Consider the following 13,509-nt stretch of genomic DNA (forward strand, 5'->3'; position numbering starts at 1 on the left):
AGTCCTCACCCAGCTCCCATGCAAACCAAAGGGCTGGTCTCACTCCCACCGTGCCCCCTCTAGCAACCCCAAGTCTGTTTCCAGGCGGTGGGTGAGCCAGGCTTGAGAACTTGCCCCAGGCTACCCACCTCCCAGCTACAAAAGAAAAGGGCTTGGTTCTTCCTCCACCTGTGGAGTCTGCACACCGGATTCACACCCTTCCCTGAGTTCTGGCCAGGAGGTTTCTCGCCCTATCCAAATTGTTATGAAATTCAGCTGGAGATTTCCTTCTCCTTGTGGTGTTTCCCTCATCATCTGGCCCCGCTCCTCTGGCCACCCTCCCGATGGATCCCTGTGGTCCCAGGCAGGAATGGCCTGCTTGGGGACCCAGCAAGCTCCCAGAGCCTTTGTGCTGCTTCCTCTACCCCTGTATTTTGCTTGGATCTCTAAATTGACTCAGCTCCAGGTAAGGTCAGAAACTTCTTCCGCAAACAGACATTCCATTTCTCCAGGGGTGTGTGTTTGGGAGAGGAGGTTCCCCCTTTCCCACTTCTGCCTTTGGGGGACTCACAATATTTGGGGTGTCTCCCAGGTCCTGCAGGAACAGTCTGCTTCCTTCAGCAGATCTGTGGCTCCTCTTGGGATTGCTGTTTTATTCTTTCAGTCAATCTGGAGCTAAAATTCACAATGAGAGCCTTTGCACACTGCTCTGTCCGTCCGAGTCTGAACTGCAATCTAGTCCTTCCTCCCATCTGCCATGATGATCTATACCTTGTATTTATTTTCAAAACTTAAAATCTTGCACATTTGCAAGTGTTCCCTATACTAAATAAGTGTATTCTATGATGTTCAAACAATGACAAAATAGCTTAACAATGCATTTCTCAGAACGTATCCCTGTTGTTAAGTGACACGTGACTATTAACAAAAAACTTTCTTTCCTTCCTTCCTTCTTTCTTTCCTTCTTTCTCTTTCTTTCTTTCCTTCCTTTCTTTTCTTTCTTTCTTTTTTGCTTTTTGTTTTTTTTTGAGGTAGGCGTCTTCTTATGTTGCCAAGGCTGGTCTTGAGCTCCTGGACTCAAGCGATCCTCCTGCTTCAGCCTCTTAAGTAGCTTGGATTGCAAGTGTGAGCCACTACACCTGGCTAAATCTTGCTTTCCAAAAACAGATCTAACTGTCCCAAGAAACCTTGGAATGATATAGCTCATTTGCTAGAAGCAAAATCAAGCTACATGGATTTGCTAATTATTTAGAAAACTGCTGTAACATATGGTATTTAACAGAAATTTTGGTTCTAGACTCAAATAAGGTATTGGAAGAATGTTGATTTAAAACGTTTTTTAAATCCCCTCCAACTTTGATGTATCCCTAACCTTCTATATATGGTCTGAATTTCATCCCAGCCATGAAAACTTGCTGTGGTACCAGGAGGTAATAATTTTAACTACAATTTTTAAAGTACAGAGGTTAAGAAATGGAGGGAAATACATTAGACAGTCAAAGGTAGTTGAGTCCTGTGTATTTTCCAGAAGGAAGCTGGATTGGGAGGAGGATCTAAAAATAAATTCAAACAGATGGGTCAATTTTAGTAGACTCCTCAATAAAGTTGGCAAGAGGGTTGAGAAAGAGCAAAGGGAATAGCTGGTTTCTGTGGCTAATTGGGGCTTGAAGCTTTCAATAGGATTTGCAACACCTAGTGTTGAAAATGTTAGGTGACCATGATTATACAGGCCTAAATGTTTGGCAAGAAATATTTAGCCCTGTATAATCATGGTCACTTAAATCTGATGAGACATCCGATGGGTTCTTCAGATCATCCAAAAGAAGGTCATTAGAGTTTCAAAGTTTTTCTCCAGAGTTTCTTATTAGCACCTCATCTAACAGGGAAGGCAGGGGAGTTTTCATGTTTTGTACCATCTGCTTGTCTGTGGAGGCAGTGTTGTGTTATACATGATGTGGAAGGACAGGGAATAAGAAAAAGTATAATTCACAAGTCTTACACTGTTAAATACATCACAGCATTATGGAGGAATGTCTTTTTAAAACCTTATTTTACTTTCTTTTTTCCCCAAGTATGTCAGAGGCTAATACATTTTTTGAAAAATAATAATTGTACATATTTATGGGGTACATAGTGATGTTTTGATACATATAATGTATTGTGATCAGATCAGGGTAACTAGCATATCTATCATCTCAAACATTTATCATTTATTTGTGTTGGGAAAGTTCAAGATCCTCCTTCTAGCTATTTGAAACTAAACAATGTGTTATTGTTAACTATAGTCATCCTACAGTGGTATAGAACACTAGAACTTATTCCTCCTATCTAGCTATCTTGTATCCCTTACAAAATCTCTCCCTAACTGGAAGGACATTTTAACTATGAATAATGCACTCTCGCCTCTGGTCTTAGATGCTACTATCAGCCTTCCTTAATATATCTACTATTTCAACTTTTTTGATGCTTCTATAGGAGAAGAATAAAGATCTGTGATATAATTATGTCAAAATCTTGTTTTGGATTTAGGAATAGCATTAACATCTTAGAATATAGATCTTTGCAGGATGCACTTCTTATAAAAATCTAAAGCTGACTGTGGAGGACTAGGCTTAGTAAATAACAAAGGAACTATTTTCTGAGAAAGAACTTCTTTGGATGTCATGTGAAAAACCCAACATCATTTTACAGTACATCTGTTTGATTATTTTATTTTTCTAATTTTTGTCTTAAAATCAGAGACAGGATAATATGTTATCTTTTAAGTTTATATAGTAGTTTTCAGGCCTTTTCATATTCTATTTAATATTCACAAAAGCTCACAAAGCAAGAAAAGCAGTTAGTATTATCATTGGTTTACACAAGAGTAGATTTGGGTTCAGATAGTTTAGTGACTTGCCCAGGGTCATCTGGATAGTAAACCATGCAGTTGGGACTAAGAAATAAGTCTTATGATTCCTCCACAAGTATGCTTTTGTACCTCTTTTTCCATTGGCTTCAAGTGGAGTTTTCTCTCCTTCATTTTTCTTTAAACTTAGACTCTAGATAGGAAGAGAAAACACTGATGTCTTTTTCAGCCAATCATTCTTAGAGATTAAGTTAAACACTTTAGGTAAAAAAAAAAAAACCTATATCTTGAAAGATTAACAAAATTGAGAAAAGAATGTTTATACTTTTTAAAATTTTATACAGGCTGTAGCTGTCTTTGCTAACTGATCTTTAGACAAGAGGCAGAAAATCAATTAATAGTACAGCGAGAGCCAACTTTACAATATGGATCCAGTTGTCATTTAGCTTGAACTAATATTGACCAATATTTTCTTCCAAGACTGAAGCAAATGTAGTAAATATAGGATTTAAAGACAAGTGTTTGAATCTGAATGATGTGACTCATCAAACATGCCTAGTCTGTCTGGCAGAAAGAAAAGAACACTTCTTTCAAGTCATCTTGGCTAAACAATTTAACAAGAATCAATGCCTATCAGGGTCTAGTCCCATTACTTATTGGTCAATGACAAAAAAAAAAAAAAGATTCCATCTGGAGATCTTTCATAACCAGAGAAAACAGTTGTGGGGAAGTAGAAGGGTTTTATTCTTTGTCTTAAAATAGCAACACCAATAATAATACCTCACTAAGCTAAGAAAGAGATTCATAAGAACAGTATTAAAGACAATTATCTGCTAGGAATTAGAGTGCCTTTCTATTTCAGGAGGTTGAGGAAGAGCTTAATAAAGACAATTTTACAAAGCAGATGCCCTATTCTTTTTGATCCTCTTACAATTTCCAGTCATAATTATGGCTATTTACTATCTGACTCAGTCCAGTCAGAATGCATGATTTCTTCATATGGCTAAAATTTGGTTACCTATCCAATATTTAGACAGTAGTACATTTAATGTTTAGACACATCCATGTCACAGTCTAAAATGTACACATTCTCCATTTGTCAAATATTTTCATTTAAATGTAACCCATAGCCATAAAATTATGGTATGAAAAGATGGTAAAAATTATGGTATATAAAGATACCCTAGGATATAAAGTAATATTAGAGAAAATCAAGCAGATGAATAATGTGGTAATGCTAATGATTAATCCATTCATATTTTTTTTGACCGACAAGTCCCTTAAAATATTTCCTTAAGTACTCTCTACAGTCTCCTTGGCCACATGTTTTAAGAAAGTTCTCTTATTCAACACAGTAACTAAAGTAAAAGCCCAGTGAATCAGACATATATTCCAGTTTGTGATCTTATAGTCAGAGACAGAATAAGATTCATCTTTGTATGGTTTATAAAGAAAGCAACTGCCAAAAAAACAACAGTTTACTTAAGAGAAGAATATGTTAACTACTTCATCAGTAGCCATTTGCAAATGTGTGAACAAAGAATTTCTACTTCACCAAACAGGTCTCTGACATATCTTGTATGCATAGCAAAACAATTAAATATTGAAAAAAATTTTTACTAATTGAGACTAGACTTTAATTGGTCAATATTAAGGCAGAGGAGAAAAAGCATGAGTAAAGCAATAAGAAGATATGGATGGCATACCATAAGTCATCTGACTTCATTCACTTAACTGAAAAGTTATCCGACGAATAACCTGCTATTACCTCAATCTTCATTGTACAGGTACAACACAGGGCCTTACAACTAGGTGATATATAAAAAAGCAATAAAGAAAAGTAGAAAAATGGATCTTACACATCTATTTCTGTCATGACATTCATATTGAGTAAAGTTTCAGCTTCCTTTGTCATCAAACTTGGAAGTTCAGAACTGACTGGCTAAAAAGAAAAAAAAGAGAAAGAATTATAAACAAAATCCTCTAAATACCACAACTTAAATTCTAAGCCTTAGGTTACTTAGGGAGAAAAGGCTTTGTACACAATATTGAGGGATAATACAACAAGAAGAGGAACTTTGGATACATGAAGAACTATTAACAAAACCATTACAATTCTACACAATGGCTCATTTCATTTTGGCAAATTTTAAGTGGAGCAAAGGAAAACACCACATAACAAATAAATTGTGATATTACTATGGGAAAGAGGGATATAATAACTTCTTCCATTCTAGTTCAGAAAGCCAAGACAGAGACACCATATACACGAAATCAGTAGAAAAGCTGAGATAAGAATTCAAGTATTCTTGAATTCCAGGATGAATAATATCCTCAGTGTCAGTGGTCATATACCATTCTTCTTTTGGAGTAATACACACAAGTACAGTAAAGTCTCAAAAATAAGCTTACCTCACTGACATGGTAAGAGTCATAATTCACTTTCTTCCTAGACAGCAATGACTAGCTCTGCCAGATTAGCTTCCAATACAGAGCCTGTGCATCTCATCCTGTAAATGAAAAGCAAAGGGGTGGGGAATCAACAAGCACTGCTGCCAGCAGGATGAAGGTGAATTGAAAAAATGGTAATCTAGCAGCCAGGAGACAATCTTTGAGAAAATACCACAGACAATACATTTCTTAGATTATGGCAGTTCCTTGACCAAGAAAACACAAACCATATAGTATTTTCCAGTTATAGATATTTCACTTCCAGACTATAAAGCTTACTGCTATTCAGAAGATTTCAGTATGTAATTAACTTGTTATAGTTTAGCCAGAGTGGACCACAGTCGAGTAAAATACCAGAGTTTTCAAATTGAAGAGGTCCAGAAAAGAAGGATAAAGGCAAAACCAGATTACTCTGTTCCCTAGGAATCCTGAATAGGAAGCACTCTTCAACCTGGGAAAACTTTCAGCCCACAAGATGCCTTTTTGCCTATGTGGTGCCAGGTAAAGATGACAAATCACTTCACTGCCTAATCAGAAATGAAATGTGAGATATTGCAACAACGTAACTGGCTAGTCCAAATGACCTCTAGGGTCCTTCTATCTATGAGATTCTATATATATGCAACCTAGGCTTTGAAATGACTGTATTCCTCCTAGTGAACAGCACTCAGTCTGAATCTCATCAGTAGATGAGAGCCACAAGACTTGGGGAGTAGGACTTATATCAATTGTCAGAGTGTAAAAAATTTGCATATTTTTACCTTACCCCATGATATAGATCTTGACTTCATTTTATAGTGCCATTCATTATTAAAAGGAGGTGCTGTGAGGACCATTTATGGTATTATTATCAACTATTATTTAACCTGATTTCAAGAGCTCAAAATGCCAGTAAATTCTAATAGGTCAGGAGCCTTTAGTCTTCCCTGTAGCTTTCTCAGTCTAGTAGAACTTGAACTCAGCTTTGATGGCCAACTAATAATCATCCCAAACTAGTTGCCTTCTGAGGCAACTCAGTGCCCTGAAGAGTGATGATTATTTTGCTGCTTAAAGTAGTACATTTTGGCACAGGTTCGAGGGGCTGGTCCACACTTAAGTTTGACATTAGGCCAAGGAAGCTCACATGGCCCCCTTTTGGGTGTGTTTGTTTGTTTCTTTCTCTCTCTCTCTCTCTCTTTTGAACTTGAAAGATCATATTTATTTGGAGAAAACAAAAAACCCACAACACAAAAGATGGGATTTTACATCTCAAGGCATCTCCCAGGTAATAAGTCTACAGATTACAAATTATTTTCATAGAAGATATTTTTCTACAAATTTTACATATATTCAGGAGAAGGCCATTAATTAATCCCCATTTCTTTTTTAACAGGGAGGCAAGGTAGAGGAGAGGGAAAAACAGTTTTGGATACAACTATTTGGAAGGAGAGTAGACATGAAGATGGCAAATTCTAGCTTTTCATTACCTAAAATCTATGTTTTTTTTCTTTTAAAAACCTTCCAATCTTCAGTATATCTTTAAAAGCCCACTTCTTAGCTACTAGCCAATCCACACCAATTATTTAAATTCACTTGGTAGACACCTTTGTGCGCTGGGTAAATTATATTCATTATGCCCACTGCTGAAGCATGCATAAACCAACAACCCTGCATGGCTGAACAGGGCCTAATCTAGGACTGATGGGAGAAGGGCTTGTAAACAAAGATCAAGATGTCATTTCTCTGGTGATACTGTCTACCAAGCTGATCCCTACAAAAATTAACATAAAAGCAGGCAAGTTTAGCTACTGTGTTGCAAGAGAAACCAGGACCTTGTTAAACAGTTCTCTCCATTACCATTTATTCTCTCAAGGGAAGCTTAAAAAAAGAAAAAGAAAAAGAAAAAGAAAGAACAACACATTAGTCTGACCACCTCATAAATCCAACAAGCATTGGTGTGGCATTTCAGTGGAGAAGAAAACTTGGGGGGAAAAACCCCATCAAGGTTGTAAGAAAGGCTCCCAATTTACCTGTCCCTGCCCCTATTTATCCACCTTTATTCACCACCCAAGACCATCCATTATTCTAGAGCACTCAGATCTATAAAAGGGGTCAAAGCATCAGGAGCAGGCAGGGTGTGAGAACCAAAAGGCAAGAAACCGATTTGCTTGGGAAAAGCAGAGATTCTTCCTTTCACAGCTCTCCATGGCTGAGAGAGAGAATGCCCAAGAGATCATCTCTGTACTTAGAGACTGCTTTTTGGGAGGTTAAGCGTCGCATGAAGAACTTAAGATGATGAAAAGAGTCTAAATTTTTAAAGTTTCAAGGTTTCAACAGAACGTAGATATATTTGAACTTTCAAAAAGCAGAGTGTTTAGAAAGGGAAAACCAGGACACACAAAACATTGGGAATTGCTATGACCCCCAAGTGCTTCTGGCTCCAGGAAATAACCATTCACGTGTTTGCTGGAGGTCACACAATTTTCCCCTATTACCTGGTGCAAAATGACTCATCACCTCCCAAAAGCTTCTTTTCAAACCACGATTTTCCCATTTATTTTGGTCGAATGCAGTCCTATTCGTTATGGCCTATAGACTCATTCCCAACTCCTGGGTGGTAAAAACAAAACAAAACAAAAATGAGGGAATTCCCCCTAGGCTGGCCTCCAAAGTCAGGATTAAATAGGAGGAGCTGCTGGCAGCCTGCTGGAGACTAAAACAACTTGAGGCTAAATCTACCTTCCCAAGAGTGGAAAATTTATTCAGATAATGTTTGAGAATTCATATATGCCACAATAGGATAAAAATGAAACAGTAGAAATCTCACATTTTCCCTTATACCTCCCTCCCCTACTGCCCAACCAGATTCCAAATGTTATATCACTGTCTTTACCATTTCTGCTAAATTGAGGCCCCTAGGCACTAATCACACTGGCAACTGCATGGTGACATAATGCACCACAACTTTTCCACTAAAAATCTCTAGTCTCTTTCTCTCTGGCTATATTGGTGATTCTCCAGTTACTTCAGTACTTTAAAGGCTACAGCAGCATGAATAAGAATTTCCTTTAAAAAAAATAAGGTAAGAAAGGTCTCCAGGAGATGGTGAGTTTTATTTTGTCTTGTCTGGATAGAGGTTTGATTTGCTCTCGAATGTTCCAGGGTGGAGAGAAACTAGGAGAAAGCACAGGATGTTGAGGTCTCTTCGGCTTAGTCTTCTCCCTCATTTTTATCTTCACCATCAATGGAGAGAGCAGCATACTTCCTTGCAGAACTGAACTTGGAAGCTGGATTTTCCTCAGGTTTGTTTGGCTCAGGTGCAGATCTGGAGTCTTTATCCTTTTTGTCATCTTTCCTATCTGACTCCTTCGAGTGGTCTTTGTTCCCTCCCTCTCCTGGACCATGGCTAGAATTCCCAGTTTGGCCTTTTGGGATATTCATCCCATCTACTTCATTTTCGTCTTTCCTTGCTAGTCCTTACTCAGATGGTTAAGCTGGAGCTACTTTACCCCACCAATTGTAGGGGATTGCTGCTCTGTGTCTGAGCTCTGAGATTGAGCAGGAGGGTTAGAACTTCACTTCACCCAACCATTCTCCTTTGGTGGAGGGGCTGGCATTACCTTTAGGGACTGATCAGGTTTGGGAGGTTTAGAAGTTGGAGAGTGACAGTCTTCCTCCTTATTGAGTGTTTCATTTTCTAGTGACTTCTCACTCACTCTCCTTCGTGCATTTCTGCCGGATGTGGTGGAGGTCCCAGTCTGCAATGACTCACTTCCTGTCCTCAACTGTTCCCGTTCCTGAGTTTCTTCACTTTGTCAGCTTGGGTGTCTCTCCCGAGGCCGTCGTTCTAGTTTTGGCTCATCCAGCTGATGCTGCAACTTCTCGTGTTCCTTCTGTAGCTGTTCTTCTACTTCTCTTTCTCTAGCAGCTGTGTCAACGGGCTTTGCCCCTCCAAAGATAGAAGCACCTCTACTGGACTGGGAGGTACTAGCAGAGGAATCATCTTCCTTAGGAGCACTCCGAGGCTTTAGAGTCAGTTTGGGTCTTTGGGAGGGACCTCTATCATCACCCATATAATCATCCCGAGAGTAATCATCTCTGGAGTTCCATGACCGATCATCCTGTCTGTCTTATTGGTCTTCATAGCCAGTCCCGCCTCCTCTATAGTCATCATCCCTGTGGCACCCACTGCCAAATGCCCTTCTGCCACTGCCTATCCGGGAATCATAGCGTCTATCATAGTCTGTGCTGCCTTGGTCATCATAGCGATCCTGGCTGCCACATCAATCCATATCCCAGTGTGGGCCATCCCAATACCCATCCTGATACCCATCGTGATACCGGTCTGAATCATAACTATCTCGATACTTGTCTCCAAAGCTATATCATCACTTCTTAGTCATCAAAGCTGTCTGTGGCAGGACGAGCCCTCCAGTCTGTATCTGTTTTGTCAGAATCCCGATTTCTATCATGGCCAAAAGAACGATCCTCCCTGTCTTTCCCCTGTGCTTGATCAGCAACGTCCACTTGAATTTTCCTGTTACCTAGAGACTCTTCATTGAGACTCATGGAACTGAGCAGGGAATCTAGGTCCTCAATTTCAGCATAATCAAAACCTTTCAACCTCTCTGGATTGCTGGGTTCATGTGGCAAACGCACTGCACTGATATTTAATCCTCGAAAGAGTTCCTTAATTGACTCTTCTGTCATATCATAGGATAGGTTCCCTAGAAAAGCAGTGTAGGGTGGTGATTTGGGAAGACGGTCAATGTTGGGTTCCCGAGCAGCCCGTGGAGCAGTGGGAAGGATGGAACGGTCAATTGGAGGCACCCTATACACATCATCATCACTACTGTGCCAAGTTGTTGAAACATCTCCTACCAGGTCATCTGTTTCATCAGCCCAGGGGACTGGTTTGGAAACATAGCTGCTTCCTCCACCAATCCTCCCATCCTCAGCCAGAAAGTATGTTAGGGAGAGTCTTCTCCTTCTTCTTTTTTGCTGAGGCCACCATGTTGGGAGAGGGAAAGAGTTTTGGGTGTGTTTCTCAGGAAGCTTTTCTCACTGTGGTTGGGCAATAAATGAGGGTCAGTAGCAGGGAATAACACAAATATAAAATGATAAAGCATGTAAACAGACAAATGTAAGCACTGCTGATGAAGGTGAAATTCAGGCAGACTCCCTTCCTCCACATGCTACTCAAGGTTTTCATGGGTAGAGATTTGCTGACAATAGTGACTTTGTGGCTCCAATTTAGTAGTATTTCTGCTGAAGCACCCACAACCTCCTAGTTTCAGGAAATGAAGACTTTTTTTTTCTTCCTATAGTTTTGTGCCAAGCAGGAGGTTTCACCCTACTTACAGAGTTAATTTCAGATATAAGATGGGGAGGGGGGGTTTTACACTACCAATGCCTGGCTTTCATTTTTAGAAGATCACAAAAGAACAAATACCAAATATATTGTCAAAGAGTGCATCTGTGGTATATGAGAAACAATGATAATACATGGGAGTGCAAGTACAGGGGAAATGTTTCCTTAATTATGTTTTGTTCCCCTCACTATAATATATTATACTTTGGACTAAGAAGAACCCTTCCCTTCCCTTTTTCTCTTCCCTTCCCTTTTTCTCTTCCCTTCCCTTTTTCCCTTCCTTCCCTTCCCTTCTTTCCTTCCCTTCTTCCCTTCCCTTCCCTTCTTCCCTTCCCTTCTTCCCTTCCCTTCCCTTCTTCCCTTCCCTTCCCTTCCCTTCCCTTCTTCCCTTCCCTTCTTCCCTTCCCTCCCCTTCTTTTCCCTTCTTCCCTTCCCTCCCCTTCTTCCCTTCCATTCTTCCCTTCCCTTCCCTCCTTCCCTTCTCTCCTTCTTTCCCCTCCCCTTCTTCCCTTCCATTCTTCCCTTCCCTTCCCTCCTTCCCTTCTCTCCTTCTTTCCCCTCCCCTCCCCTTCCCTTCCCATCCCAATAGGGTCTCACTCTGTCATCCAGGCTGGAGTGCAGTGGCACAATCACAGCTCACTGCAGCCTTTACCTCCCTGGGCTCAAGCAATCCTCCCACCTCAGCCTCCTGGGTAGCTGGGACTACACATGCACACCACCATGACCAGCTAATTTTTGTGTTTTTAGTAGAGACAGCATTTTGTTATGCTCAGGCTGGTCTCAAACTCCTGAACTCAAGCAATCCTCCTGCCTTGGCCTCCCAAACTGCTGGGATAACAGGCATGAGCTACTGCACCTGGCCACAAGTAATTTTCTAACCTCAGAAGAATATGCCTGAAAATCAATATACAGATTTCTTCAGAAACACAAATCATACATCAGAGCTAAGACCCAGTATAAGATATTGATCATAATTTAGTTTTCTCCTAAAAAATGTCTGATTGGTTAAGGTTTCAAAGTAAACATTGAATCAATATTCAAATGTACAATCAGGGATGTATCATAGAATTATGCTACTTCTCAGCTAGATTTGAGGTTCACTAGCTATATACTTGGATTTCCAAATCCCAATCACCATCGTAAATAGTGTTTCTTGGTTTATCAGAAAGGGAAGTGAAAGAGTGCGCAGAGGTACCCTTCAAAGTCTCTACAAGCTTCTGTTGATATATTCCTGCCTTTCTTCCACTCTATCCAAAGTGATTTCCAGATTATGAAAAAAATTACAAAGTAAGCATTCTCTTTAAAAACATGTGGAGAACCCCCCGGTTTAAAGAAGAAAGAGATTTTGTACCTGTTCATTATAACATTACATTGAGTATCTAGTTTGTCTTCAATCAAGATTGGAGCATTGACATGGAAAGGAGAAAACACCAACTCCAAAGAAATATTTATAGTTGCCTCTCCAAATAATTCCTGGATCATTAGTTCTTGGAAATCTGGTACCACTAAATCCAAACCAATGGCCAGTGAATCTTCACTCATAGGTACATCCTGAATTGATATTTTGGGGTATTTCCTGAGAAATAATCAACACAGGAAAATATTAATCCTACATGTTGCAAGAGCTCACATTATATGGGCTGTAGCATATCTATTAGTTACATAATATCAACAGATGATTTGCAGTGTTTATGTCAACTAACAAATAGTGTGCCCACAAATTCTCCTTTCATTTTATTTGAATATTATATAATACGATATCCAAACATTCTCACAGGACAACAATTCTATCACTTCAATTTAATGAAAAAAAAGACATCACACCTGGAATTGCTATTACAAAAGAGACAGACAAGTGTTGGTGAGGATGCGAAAAAAATAGGAACCCCTATACATTGCTGAAATAAATAAATGTGAAATGGTATATCCACTTTGGAAAATAGTTTAGCTATTTCTTAAAAAGTTAAGCATAATGTTTTCTAGTCAATTCCAATTACTTCCAGCAATTCCATTTTTGGTATCTATGCAAAATAATCGCAAACACATTTCCACATAAAGATTTTCCTGTGAATGTTCATAGCAGCATCATTTATAATAGCAAAGAACTGGAAAATAACAGAAGTGTCCATTAACTGATTAATGTGTTAAGTAAAATGTAGTATATCTATATAACGAAATATTATTCAGCAATACAAAGAGTTGAAGTAACGATCTATGCCACAGCATAGATGAAAACACTATGCTATGTGAAATACGCCAGACACAAAAGACCACTTGTATTATTCCTTTCATATGAAATGGCCAGAAGAGTAAAATCTATAGAGACAGCAAGTAGATTAGTAAATGGCCCTGAGGGGTCTTATTAGATTGATGAAAATCTTCTAAGATGGGATTATGGTGATGGTGACACAATTCAGTAAATCCACCACAAATTGAATTCTACCCTTAAAATCGGACAAATTTTATGATATATAAATTATCTTTCTCTCCTTTTTTTTTTTTTTTTTTTTTTTGGATGCAGAGTTTTACTCTGTCGCCCAGACTGGAGTGCAGTTGTGTCATCTTGGCTCACTGCAACCTCCACCTCCCGGGTTCAAACTATTTTCCTGCCTCAAACTCCGTAGTAGCAGGAATTACAGGTATGTGCCACCACACTTGGCTAATTTTTGTATTTTTAGTAGAGACGGGGTTTCACTGTGTTGGCCAGGCCAGTCTCAAACTCCTGACCTCAAGTGATCTGCCCGCCTTGGCCTCCCAAAGTGCTGGGATTACAGGTGTGAGCCACCCTGCCCAGCCTATAAATTATTATCTCTATAAAGTTGTTTATATATACACATATAAATTTTAGCTATATATAATGCGTGTATATATGTAAATATCA

The 13,509-nt window shown here is 39.2% G+C and overlaps 1 pseudogene; it reads right to left on the reverse strand.

Moving 5' to 3' along the window:
* Positions 1 to 9,040: 9,040 nt before the first annotated feature.
* LOC101138979 (eukaryotic translation initiation factor 4B-like) lies at positions 9,041 to 13,130 on the reverse strand (annotated as a pseudogene).
* Between the last annotated feature and the right edge of the window lie 379 nt (positions 13,131 to 13,509).

This window comes from Gorilla gorilla, chromosome X, assembly GCF_029281585.2.
Source record: "Gorilla gorilla gorilla isolate KB3781 chromosome X, NHGRI_mGorGor1-v2.1_pri, whole genome shotgun sequence".
NCBI lineage: Eukaryota > Metazoa > Chordata > Mammalia > Primates > Hominidae > Gorilla > Gorilla gorilla.